We start from the raw sequence: 12,734 nt of genomic DNA on the forward strand, positions 1-12,734 counted from the left end.
AGACACCAAACATAGTCACTCATTCTGTTCTTTAGAACTGAACCACTAAGCCAAGCTCATACTCAAAAGGAAGCAAATTAGACTCCACCTTTTAAAGGGAGGACTATCAAAGAATTTATCGACATAGTTTAAAACTACCACACCCTATCTATAAATTGAGGTGTTAGATACCCCAGAGAGTTGTTTTCAGAATTAAATAAGCTAATCCATGCAAAGCATCTATAATAAGGGCTGAGTAATGGTCCCTGTTGTAATTGCAACTATTACCCATTTCAAACTTAATATGAGTCACTAATATCCTTGAATGTCAAAGATATCTATAGAAAGGCATTAAGTCAAACAAAACCTTCAAACTGAGTATTGTTTTCAAGCTATGCAGAAATTCTTGTTACTAATTAAGCTTTATTTTCAGCATTCATTTGATATATTTTACTTCCATAATAATGTTTATTATTATTAAAGTCATACTTATTTAATATCTACAGTGTGCTAGATATTACTCTTGTTAAACAAAATAGTGTCCTACCCTTATGGAGCTTATTCTTGTTGAACAAAACAAAGAGTATCCTATCCTTATGGAGCTTACAGTACAGAGGAGACAGAGAATAAACCAAGAAAATAAAATATAGATATACATCATTTTATTTCAGGTAGTGAAGTGAACTAGGAAGAAAACTGAAGCAGGTAAAGGACAGGAACTGAGATGGAGGGTGCCGGGAACAGGAAGGGGTGCTGGCTTAGATAAGGTGCTTGGGCAAGACCTCACTAAGGTGGAGACATTGCAACAGAAATTTGAACAAAGTGAAGGAGGACACAAATCAAATCAAAGGGCAGAGAATGTCAGAGAGAGAAAACAGCAAGGGCAAAGCCCTGAGGCTGGAAAAGCTGGGTGTGTTCAAGGTCCTGCAAATAAGCCAGTCTGGCTGAAACCAACTGAGCAAGAATGAACATGGGAAGAGACAGAGAGCTAACCAAGGTCCGGGTAGGCCAAGGAAAAGAATTTGGATTCCTCCAAGTGACAGGAGGGGTCATCTGGGAGTCTTTGAGGAATGGAATGATATGATCAGATTACTCAGCTCGTAGATAAGAGAATGGTATGAAGAAGGACAAGGGTGATGCTGGCCACCTTGGGAGAAGTCCCTGAGTGAAGTCCTAGTGATGTGGAATAAGAAGGAAGCTGTCAAGATGAAGAGATGCATTTGGATTGAGGATAAATAGGATAACACTTGAGACATGAGGAAGGGAAAGGAATGCTAAATTTTTAGCCTGAGTATTCAAGTGAATGGAGGTGCCATTTACTGAGCTGAGGACAATGGGTGAGTATTGCATTTGTAGGTGGTATCAGGGGTGGGTGAAGGGAAATCAATAGTTCCATTTTAGGATAATTTTGAGGTGGGAATTCAATATCCAAGTAGAGTCAAGGAGGTATTGGATATGTGAGTCAGGAACTCGGCTGGACATTTATGTGGCTGGGCAGCATATCAATGACAATGAAAGGATACTCGCTATGATCACTCGTGGGGTGAATGCAAGTCTGAAAGAGGAGGGGCCCTAGGACTGAGCCCTAGAGCAGGTTAGCATTCAAGGGTCAAGAAGAGGGTGAGGAAGAAGTGAAGGAGTCTAAGAAGGCGAGATTGAGAGAGGGAACCAACAGAATGTGCTGTCCCAGATTCAAATGAAGGACAGCAGAATGAACATTAAATGTTGGTGGAAGGTTGGGTAAGAAGAGAACTGGGATTTGGCAACGTGGAGATGGGTTTTGGTGGTACAGGAAAGTTCAAAGTCAGACTGAAGCAAGTTAAATAGAACTTTGGCAGAGAAGAAGTGCAGATGGTGAGCACAGGTGACTCATTCAAGGCCTTTTGCTATAAAGAAGCAGAGAAGTGGGTCAGTAGGTAGAGGGGGGCGCCAGACGCAGGAAGAGTTTTTAATATAGAAGCTATTGGCAGGACGCGGTGGCTCACGCCTGTAATCCTAGCACTTTGGGAGGCCGAGGTGGGCAGATCACGAGGTCAGGAGATCGAGACCATCCTGGCTAACACGGTGAAACCCCGTCTCTACTAAAAATACAAAAAATTAGCCAGGCGTGGTGGTGGGCGCCTGTAGTCCCAGCTACTCAGGTGGCTGAGGCAGGAGAATGGAGTGAACCCTGGAGGCAGAGCTTGCAGTGAGCCAGGATCATGCCACGGCACTCCAGCCTGGGCAACAGAGCGAGACTCCATCTCAAAAAAAAAAAAAAAAAAAGCTATTACAGTATGTTTGTAAAATGATAGGCATGCAATAAATACGGGAAAATGGTTGTGCAATGAAGAGAAGAGAGAATTGCAGGAACAGAGTCTTTGAAAATGCCAACAGAGAGGGGATGCAGAAGTCCAAAGTGGAGGAACTAAACTTAGGAGCACAGAGTCAATCTGTATTAGGTTGAATTCTGTCCCCCCAAAATTCATGTCCACCCAGAACTTCAGAACATGACCTTATTCACAGATGTGATTAGTTAAGATGAAGTCATTAGGGGTAGACCCTAATCCAGTAACCAGTGTCCATATAAGAAGAAAAAACAGAGGCAGAGGCACACAGAGAGAAGGCCATGTGAAGATGGACACAGAGATTGAAGTGATGCATCTGCCAGACAAGAAATGCCAAGGATTGCCAGTTACCACCAGAAGCTAGGAAGAGGCAAGGAAGGATTCTTCCCTGGAGCCCTGCCAACACCTAGATTTCAGATTTCTAGCCTCCAAAACTATGAGAGGATACATTTTTATTAGTTTAAGCCACCACATTTTGGTAATTTATTACAGCAGCTGCAAGAAACTCAAACACTATCCACTGGAAGAACAAGCATGGCTGCAGATTAAGTGGCCTGACAGATTGGAGCTCTCTTTCATTATTTCTGTATTCTCCATAAAATAAACCATGCAGTCATCAGATGAAAGTGAGGAAAAAAGAGAATGTATCAGATAGGGGAATGTGATTTGCCTGAAACAATATTGGTTTGACTGTTGTATCCCCCGCCTCCCCCGACACACAAAAAAACTGTTACTAGAACCTCTTTCACTCCCAAAGGTATCCACATTTAGACAACAGGTGAATGGTTTTTCTAGTGTTAGATATTTGAGGACAGATTAAAAAATAGGAAAAGTCAGCTCAAGAATGGGTTAACTAGGAAAATATCATGGCAATGCTGGAAGGTGCCGAAGGCCCACTGGATATTTGTGGTCATAAGTTAAAGTTAGGCTAGTCAGAGCAGTCAGTGTGGTTGTAATTTATCCATTCACAATCAGCTGTTCAGGGTCAGGCTGAAGGAGATGGGGCATTGGATTTAACCAAGGGTGGGATTTGCCATATGAGGTCAATAGAAGGAGAGATGAGTAAGAGAGTTAAGAGTATTTGTAAGGAAGTTATTATAAATGATGGAATGATGGTTACCAATCTAGCTTAGGCTTCATAAGGAGGGATGTAATGACATGGGGTTTGGGGTGGAGGTGACTACAAACAAAACTGTCAGTCAATGGATTAGAACAAAGATTGTTAGAGTAGGGCCACAACAGCAATGAGAAGGACTCTTGAAATGGTGCTGCCAGTAATGGCAGCTACCACTCATAAGCATCTGCCTGGGCCACCTGCTTTCCAAGTGTGGCCATCTTTTGTTTCCCTCGGCTCTTTTTTGCCTCCCCCACTTACACTGTAAGGACCTGCTGTTGTCCCAGCCAGGATGGAGTCAGGATTAATGTTCAGAACTTTGAAGACCTGAAAGATAGAGAGTGAATTTGGGATAAAAACTGAGGGATGGAAAAGACCATGGATATTGGGGTTGGGAGAGGGACTGAGAAACAAGGGAGGGAGAGCAAAAAGGAAAGACCTCCCAGAAACCCAACTGAGATTCTCTTTGACCGTAAATAAAAGGAAAAGGAAAGAAATGTGTTGCACTGTTTATGGACTCCAGCAGTTTCTGGTAATGAAATGAATTTACCATTCCTTCTAGGTATTGTAGGCAGAACTTAATGATTTCATGTATGTTGCATCATTTTATCGTTTCAACAAGGTAAGAAACATTGGCTTCATTTTATAATGTAAGAAGAAAATTTCATGACCCCTGGGACATCCTCTGGAAAAGACAGGTAGAGCTTCTGTTGCCTTAAGTAGGCCCAGACTCTCTGTTGGCTGCATGCTTGGGAAAAGCTCCTTCTTGCACATAGCCAACATGGAAGAGAAAAAATACTCAAGTTGTTGGCCTCGAGCCTTGACTAAGCAATAGTCCTGTGACTTTGAAACCTTGGGGTGAAAGGTGGATGGAAGGTAGGAAGCAAGCAGTATCAATTTTTTAGTTGTTTGTGTTATAAGAAGAAAGAGCTTAGATTTAAGTTTGTGAGTTCAATGCTCCTTTGTCTAGGAAGATCAAAATGCAGTTTTTCTTTGTGCATCGTAAATCAGTGATATTATTGTGAAATGCATATGTGTCCATCGAGCGCCTAACTGCTCTCTGTATCAGAGTTTCTCAACTTTTTGGTCTTAGGATCCATTGACACTCTTAAATATGATTACAGACTTTGAAGAGCTTTCATTTATGTAGGTTGTATCTATGGATATTCAGGCTATTAACAAACTGAAAAAATACAAGAATACACACACATAAAAATAACACACAAACACACATTCCATTAGCTGTAAATGCAATAAAGTTATCTAGAGTTGCAGAGCTTCTAGAGAACTCCTCTATACACTGGTGAGAGAATGGGCACGAAAAAGACAAAAAGTCTTGGTATTACTGTGAAGATAGTTTTGACTATACGGATTCCTGAAATTGCTTCAACAGCCGCAAGTTTGCCTGGACCACTCTTTGAGAACTGCAGTTCTAAAGAATCACGAAAAAGGCTGTCTGTGTTATGGGTAAAGTTGCATCTTTGCAGATGATATGAAAATGTTTCTTTTTTAAATAGAATGCATTGTTCCTACATCTTGGGAGGTGAAAGTGCATGTTCTCGTTCAAGAAGTGTCCTCAACCAGAGGAGCCCAGGAACACACAGGAAATGAAAGCATCATTCTTCACCACAAGCATTGGGAAGAATCCTAAGGGAACATAATTAAAGGGTATTGATGAAGTCCTATGGGTGAGGTTTTTTCTTCTTTCTCCTCCTTCTTTTTTAAGTATTTTACCCTTTTTTTACAATGAAAAATTCCAACCCTATGCAAAAGCAGAACGAATAATACGAGTGTGCATGTACTTGTTACCCAGCTACAAGATCCACCAGTTCAAAGCCATTCTTATTTCATTTCTACTGCCCTATTCCCGCACTACACACACTAGATTACTTTGAAGCAAGTCCTAGACATTACATCATCTCATCAGAAAGTGTCAATATATATCTCTAAATGATAAGAGTTGTTCTCTTAAATGTAACCATGACTCCGTCATTACACCTAAATTCACACTAATTCCTTAATACTATCAAGTATTCAGTTGATGTCCACATTTCTCATAAATACTTTTTGTCTCATACTCTTTGACAGTTGGTTTATACAAATCAGAATCTATACATCTATTCATGATACTTGTTTTCAGTGTTTCTTAAATCTTTGTTAACCTTTAGGTACCTCATCCCTGCCAACTTTTTCTTGCAATTTATTTGTTAAAGAAGCTGGATTATTTCTCAGTGGTGTCATTTAGCACATTCTTCTCTATGGAGTATTTCCTATATACTGGTAGCTAGATTTAGAGGCTTGATCAGATTTGTGTTTGTTTTGCGGGCAAGAGGACTTTATAGCTGGTAGTGTGTGCTTTCATCACAAGGCATACTATGTTTGCTTGCCCTCCTTTTTGCAATCTTTGCAGTCACTGATGACCCTTGCCTAGATTCACTATTTCAATAGAAGTTGCAAAATCGTGAGCATCTATTATTTCTTCCCTATTTATTAGCTGGATACATCTATGAAATCTTCCCTGATCAACTATCATTTCTCTGGGGTACATTTCTGCAGGAAAGGCTAGCCAAGTGATTTATTCTTTTCCTTATCAGTTCTCTAAACGAGTTGGTTCTCTACCATCCTCCAAAGGATCATGAGGGATTTTAGTGTCATTGTGAACTCATGAACTTTAGAACATTTAATGTTTCACCACATTGCCATTGTTCCTCTTCTTTTAACTTTTTTAAGTTCCAGGGTACATGTGCAGGATGTGCAGGTTTGTTACACAGGTAAATGTGTGCTATGGTGGTTTGCTGCACCTATCAACCCATCACCTATGTATTAAGCCCGGCATGCATTAGCTACTTTTCCTGTTGCTCTCTCCCCACCCCCACCCTCCCCCAACAGGCCTCGGTGTGTCTTGTTCCCCTCCCTGTGTCCATGTGTTCTCACTATTCAGCTTCCACTTACAAGTCAGAACACGAAGTGTTTGGCTTTTTGTTCCCGCATTAGTTTGCTGAGGAGTGGGAATATAAATTATTTCAACCACTGTGGAAGATAGTGTGGCGATTCCTCAAAGATTTAGAACCAGAAATACCATTTGACCCGGTAATCCCATTACTGGATAGTATATACCCAAAGGAATATAAATCATTCTATTATAAGTATACATGCACGCATATGTTCACTGCAGCACTATTCACAATAACAAAGACATGGAATCAACCCAAATGCCCATCAATGATAGACTGCGTAAAGAAAATATGGTACATATACACCATGGAATACTATGCAGCCATAAAAAGGAACAAGATCATGTCCTTTGCAGAGACATAGATGTTCCTCTTCTTGTTGCCCAAATTGCTCCTGCTTTGGGTAGCAGGAGCTCCTGAGCCTTGCAGCTAGCTCCTGAGCCTTTGCTAGCATCCTTGCTTTCTCGTATAAGATAGTCAGACTCATCTTGACCATTTCCTCCACCAGACTTAGGGTCTAACATTTCACCACTGATTCCTGGTTCCTTTTACTAAGAAATGATATTAAGATACCATAATGTGAACACCAGGTTGTGGCTATGGGTTGGTCATTGTTCCTAGTGTTTTCCAATGGACAAAGCCCAAAATGTTTTGTAGTTCTTTTAGAACTTACGGTATATCCCACAAAGGATGTCCAGTCAAATGACTTTGTTTTAAAGTCACTTGAAACAACTTCATGCTTGGTTACGTCACCAACTCACTATTTGCTAAGATTCACTTGTTTTCATTTTGATTTTTAGGGATTACATTTTAATTGTTAATTTTTTAATTGTCTGAAACATTTACATGATTCCAAAATTAAATCAACAAACAAGGTATAGTTAGAGAAGTCTAGCTTCCTTTACTCCCCTTGTAGGTAACCATTTCATGGTTTATTACTGAATTTTTAATATAAACAGATAAACAGATACATGTATATACCCCCTTTTCTTAGAAAAAGCTGGCATGCTATGCAGTTTTCTCTACCTTGCTTTTTTTCGGTAAGTAGTATATCCTAGATCATCCTTAACATTATTCAGAATTACTCTTCCTTCAGACAGCTGCATAATACCCCATGATGTGGCTGTATCATACTTTATTCAACCAGTCCCCTATTGATGGACAGCCTTTTACAATTACAAATAGTACTGCAATAATTAGCTTTATGCCTGTGTCTTTTTGAGTTTCTGCTAGCCTATAGGGAGACTTCAATTTTATGCTGAGTAATTTGACTGCAGAAAACATACAGGTGCCTGATCATTACAATCTGTTTGGAGAGAGTGTCCAAAAGAACACTGTGTGCAGGGTGTTAGGCTTATTTTTATTTCTGAGAAGTGTGGCCTCTACAACTGTCAGTCATCCTGGTGGGAACCAATCTGGGGATGACAAGTGAGAATTTGCGGAGGGGCAGGAACCTGAAGCTCCACCACGGAAAAGGGCATCAGAGGAAGCCATCAGCAAATAAATGGGGGTGAGCAGACTGTACCAGGGTCATCCCATCTAGGAAGTGGCCCTGGAAGTGCTGGCTGGGGACTCAGGCAGAGGCACTTGAATCTGTGAACTCAGCGAATAACTCAGTTATTGGTTTTAATTTTCTGTGTGTTCAATTTTTCTTGTTTTATGTCAAGATCTTTAGACAAGTTTTGTGAAATGTTACAGCCATATCTCAATCGTGCTGTGGAAAATTAAGAGACAGCTGTGTACGTGCTTAGAATGTGGTAATAAAGCCGAGAGTGACCATGTCTCCTACCCACTGTCCCCAAGGCTGAGACTGGCAGTGACAGCAACTCAAGGGAACACCATGGCTGGTAATTCCAGGAGGCTGATCCTGCAGAAATCCACGTGGACAGAGAATGGTGCCATGGAATTAGGAGATGGTCCAGATTTGGGTCCTGTTGAATGCAGTCACATATCCTGATGAAGGAAGGGCACAGAAAAGATGCATAGATATGCATTCTCAAGAGTACCTTCCTTCAAATTTGGAAAAGACTATTGTGTATTAACTGGGGAAATAATAATGATTAAGTGATCGATAAGCAGACTACAAAACAAGGAGTCTGGTACACCATTTTCTCAATTAACCATTTATAAAATATAAAATAATTTCTGGAATACAGACACATTGTCTTAGTCCATTTGGGCAGCTATAACAAAATACCATAGACTGGGTTAACTGTAAACAACACAATTTATTTCTCAAAGTTCTGGAGGCTGGGAAGTCCAAGATCAAGGCAGATTGACCTTTTTATAACCATTTTAGAGACTCATTTCCCAATTAACCATTTATAAAATATAATTTCTGGAATATAGACACATTGTCTCAGTCCATTTGGGCAGCTATAACAAGATACCATATACTGGGTAAACTGTAAACAACATAATCTATTTATTAAAGTTCTGGAGGCTAGGAAGTCCAAGATCAAGGCAGATTGTGTCTGGGAGGTCTCATTTTCTGGTTCACAGACGACACCTTCTCTCTGCATCCTGGAATGATGGAGAGGCAAGGCAGCTCTCTGGGGGGCCTCCTTTACAAAGGCACTCATCCTTTATACACAATTCATGAGGGCTCTACCCTCGTGACCTAGTCATCTCCCAAAGCTGCCTCTCTTAAAACCATCACACTGGTGATTAGGGTTCAATGTGAGAATTTGCAGAGAGGAAACAAACATTCAGACCTCAGCACACATCAAAGTGAAAATGATAGCAATGAAGTAAGAATGGGTAATGGAATCATAAGTAATTATGTTTCCTTTGTCTTTTTCTGTGTTTTTTAAAGTTTTCTGTATTGAGTACATATTTATTTCGAAACTAAAAGTATTATTTTGAAACCAAAATATTATTTTGAAATAATTTTTAAAATAAAAAAACTGAAAAAGACATTAACAGGAAATATGAAATATACATGGGCAATGAACTTAGGAAACAGGCTATTCAAACACACTTATAATAAAAGAAATTCAACATAAAACAACACTGAAATGTCATTTTAATCAATTGATTATTTTTAAAAATTATTTCAATATATACTGTTGCTAAGGATGTAGAGAAAATGGCTTATATACAATTTTTGGTAGGAAGCTAAATTACAACTTTCTTTTCTGAAAGGAAATTTGGAATTGTTTATCATACTACTTAAAATATTCCTACTCTAGGGCCCAGTAATTTAACTTCCACAAAGTAGTCTAAATAAAAAAAAATCAGATATGTGCCTAACGACTTATGTTTTAAAGTACTTGTTATAGTTATTTTTAATACCAAAAAAAATCAAAACTCAAATGTTCAAAACTAAAGGTTAATATTCTGCAAGTAATTAAAATCACGACCTTTAAGAAAAATAGTTAATGACATGGTGGTAAAGTTCATTATACCTTGTTGAGTAGAAAAAGCAGATTACAAAACAGAATGTCTAGTATCACCACAGTTTTATTTATAAAATTGTGTGCATGTGCATGAAGATGTTAGCAGTGATTGAGTCTAGAAAGAGATTTGGATTTTCTCCCATGGACATTGTTGAATTTTCCAAATGTTCTACAATGAACCTTTAATACATACACACTTAAAACATAGATATATTTATAGCATTAAAACATAATGTTAGTTAAGGAAATGTTTTTTAACTTTTTTTTTCTAGACAGAGTCTTGATCTGTCTTATTCCACCCTGACATGCTAAGCATTTGGTTTTTTGTTTTTGTTTTTGTTTTTGTTTTGAGACAGAGTCTCACTCTGTCCCCCGAGGCTGGAGTGCAGTGGTGCAATCTCAGCTCACTCCAATCTCTGCCTTCTGGGTTCAAGCAATTCTCCTGCTTCAGCCTCCTGAGGAGCTGAGATTACAGGCACACACATCCATGCCCGGCTAATTTTTGTATTTTTAGTAGAGAGAGTGTTTCACTATGTTGGTCATGCTGATCTTGAACTCCTGACCTCATGACCCACCTGCCTCGGCCTCCCAAAGTGCTAGGATTACAGGCGTGAACCACCGCCCCCGGCCGGAAATGTTTTTTAAAAGCAAGATTCTGGAAGAGGAGTCTACAGAGAAGTGATGGGAGGAGGCTAGAACAACCCATGTGGTAATGGACTGGAGCTGGAGATGTCAGTACGAACATATTTCACTTAATATACAGATAGTTATATATAAAAATATGTGTATATATGCAGGTAGGTATATACATATTTCCTTATTCTGTCAACTGAGGGGGTCTAGAAGTAACAACACCCCAGTAGCATTGAGCAAATCCACTGCCCAGATCTGGATTTCTAATACCGTTCTCCAGTAAAAAGAACCAGGGTGTTTTTGCTTTAGAGTAATGGCTGATTCTAGGACTAGGATGGGAAATACACAAGATGAGCCTGGAACATCTTATGAGTCCAGAAAATAAGGAAGTGCTCAAAAATAAATAAACCCACAGTGATGAGGGCATGTCAAAGAAGCCAACTGAAAATGTTGCCAGTGGTCAAAGCTGGAACAATTTGAGTACAAAATAAATGCAGTAGTATTGGATTAAATTCAGAGTATAAAATAAATATTTATGAGTCAATAGTGAAATAACTAAATAAATAAGTAAATGGTTGAGAACAGACATTTTCCTGTGCAGGAGAATTCCAAGTGATGTATATAGATGCTCCAGTCTCAAGGAGATTGAGCATAAATCCCCACTCCTTAACAGTGGGGTGCACATACTGACTTCCTTCCAACGAGTACAGTGTGGAAAGGGTGAGGGGGTGAGCAGTGATAACCTTACCAAACCTGACAAACACGACCTTAGCCAGGTGATCAACACCAACAGCAACAGGGACAAATCATGTGAACAACATGTACCCTTGATACAATATGATAAAAATGCTATTTTCCTCAAAAACCCATAATCCCAGTCAAATCATGAGAAAAACATCAGACAAATCTCAGCCAAAGGGCATTCTACAAAATATACAACTAGTACTCCTCGGAACTGTCAAGGGTACCAAAAACAAGGAAAGTCTGAGAAACTGTCACAACCAAGAAGAATCTAAGGAGACATGTCAATCAAATGTAATGTGGAATCCTGGATGGGATCCTGGAACAGAAAAAAGAATATTGGTTAAAATTAAGGTAATCTGAAGAAAATACGGACTTTAGTTAATGAGAATGTATCAATGTTGGTCACTAAGTATGACAAATGTACCATATTAATGTATGGTATTAATAATAGGGAAAACAGCAATATATGGATCTCTCGCTATTATCTTTGCAAATGTTCTGAAAATCAAAAAATATTTTAAGAAATGACATTTTTTAAAAATCTAGGTCCTTTAACAACAAAAAAAAAACAATAAAAGCATTTTCATAAATTGACTCTTCAGAATAAGTGGAAGACCATTAAAGGCAAAGTTATTTCTGGAGAAAAGTATTATTTTATTGATCTAAATTAACAGTATAGCTAAAAATACATATTAAGAAGAATATTTTTCTCTTAAAAGTGAATTATTACACTTTGCTGAATGTATAATTATCTACAAAGCTGTAATTTCAGTATTCTTCAGCACAAGGTAAGTGGGAAGATAGGGAATTTAATCTGAGAAAAGACACACCTACTAAATAATAAGAAACCCAGGAACAGCCTACCTCTAAAGATAAGCTACTCCAAAATTCAGAAGAAAAATTTCAAAACCTAGCTGAGATTCTCAAAAAAAGAACGAAAAATAATAAGCTTTTATAAATATTTTATAATAATAGAGACTCGTAAGGTAAGATTGAGATGAATAGGCAACAGAGATTTTTTTTTTAATGTGAATGACAGAAAAGATTTCAAGGAAACTGTAAATGCTATAAAATTAAAATCAACATTGTAAGGCTGGGTGTGGTGTTTACACCTGTAATCCCAACACTTTGGGAGACCAAGACGGGCAGATCACTTGAGGTCAGGAATTCAAGACCAGCCTGGCCAACATGGTGAAACACCGTCTCTACAAAAAACAAAAAACTAGCTGGGCATGGTGGTACCTACCTGTAATCCCCGCTACTCAGGAGGCTGAGGCAGAAGAATCACTTCAATCTGGGAGACAGAGGTTGCAGTGAGCTGAAACTGGGCCACTGCACTCCAGCCTGGGAGACAGAGTGAGGCCCTGTCTCAAAAAAAAAAAAAAAAGAAAAACCAACATTACAGACAATTGACAGTATATGATGTGGATAGTAAACTTCAGAATACTCCCTTTCCCCTTGACCCGCAGAATTTAGCATAAAAAGACAAAGATTTTAAGATGAAGAAAGAAAATATGTTAATTATGGAAAATGGAGATTGGAGAACAAAGATATGATAAAAATTATGACTAAAGAGAAAAAATAC

The 12,734-nt window shown here is 38.8% G+C and overlaps 1 long non-coding RNA gene across 1 annotated transcript; it reads right to left on the reverse strand.

Annotated features, from left to right (window-relative positions):
* Window positions 1-8,582: 8,582 nt before the first annotated feature.
* On the reverse strand, window positions 8,583-12,512 carry LOC139359781 (uncharacterized). Its single transcript, XR_011616192.1, has 2 exons — window positions 12,396-12,512; window positions 8,583-11,465 (listed from the first exon to the last, which is right to left on the reverse strand). It is a non-coding gene; the product is annotated as an uncharacterized lncRNA (long non-coding RNA).
* Window positions 12,513-12,734: the final 222 nt, after the last annotated feature.

The sequence above is a fragment of the Macaca nemestrina genome, chromosome 18 (genome assembly GCF_043159975.1).
Source record: "Macaca nemestrina isolate mMacNem1 chromosome 18, mMacNem.hap1, whole genome shotgun sequence".
Lineage (NCBI taxonomy): Eukaryota > Metazoa > Chordata > Mammalia > Primates > Cercopithecidae > Macaca > Macaca nemestrina.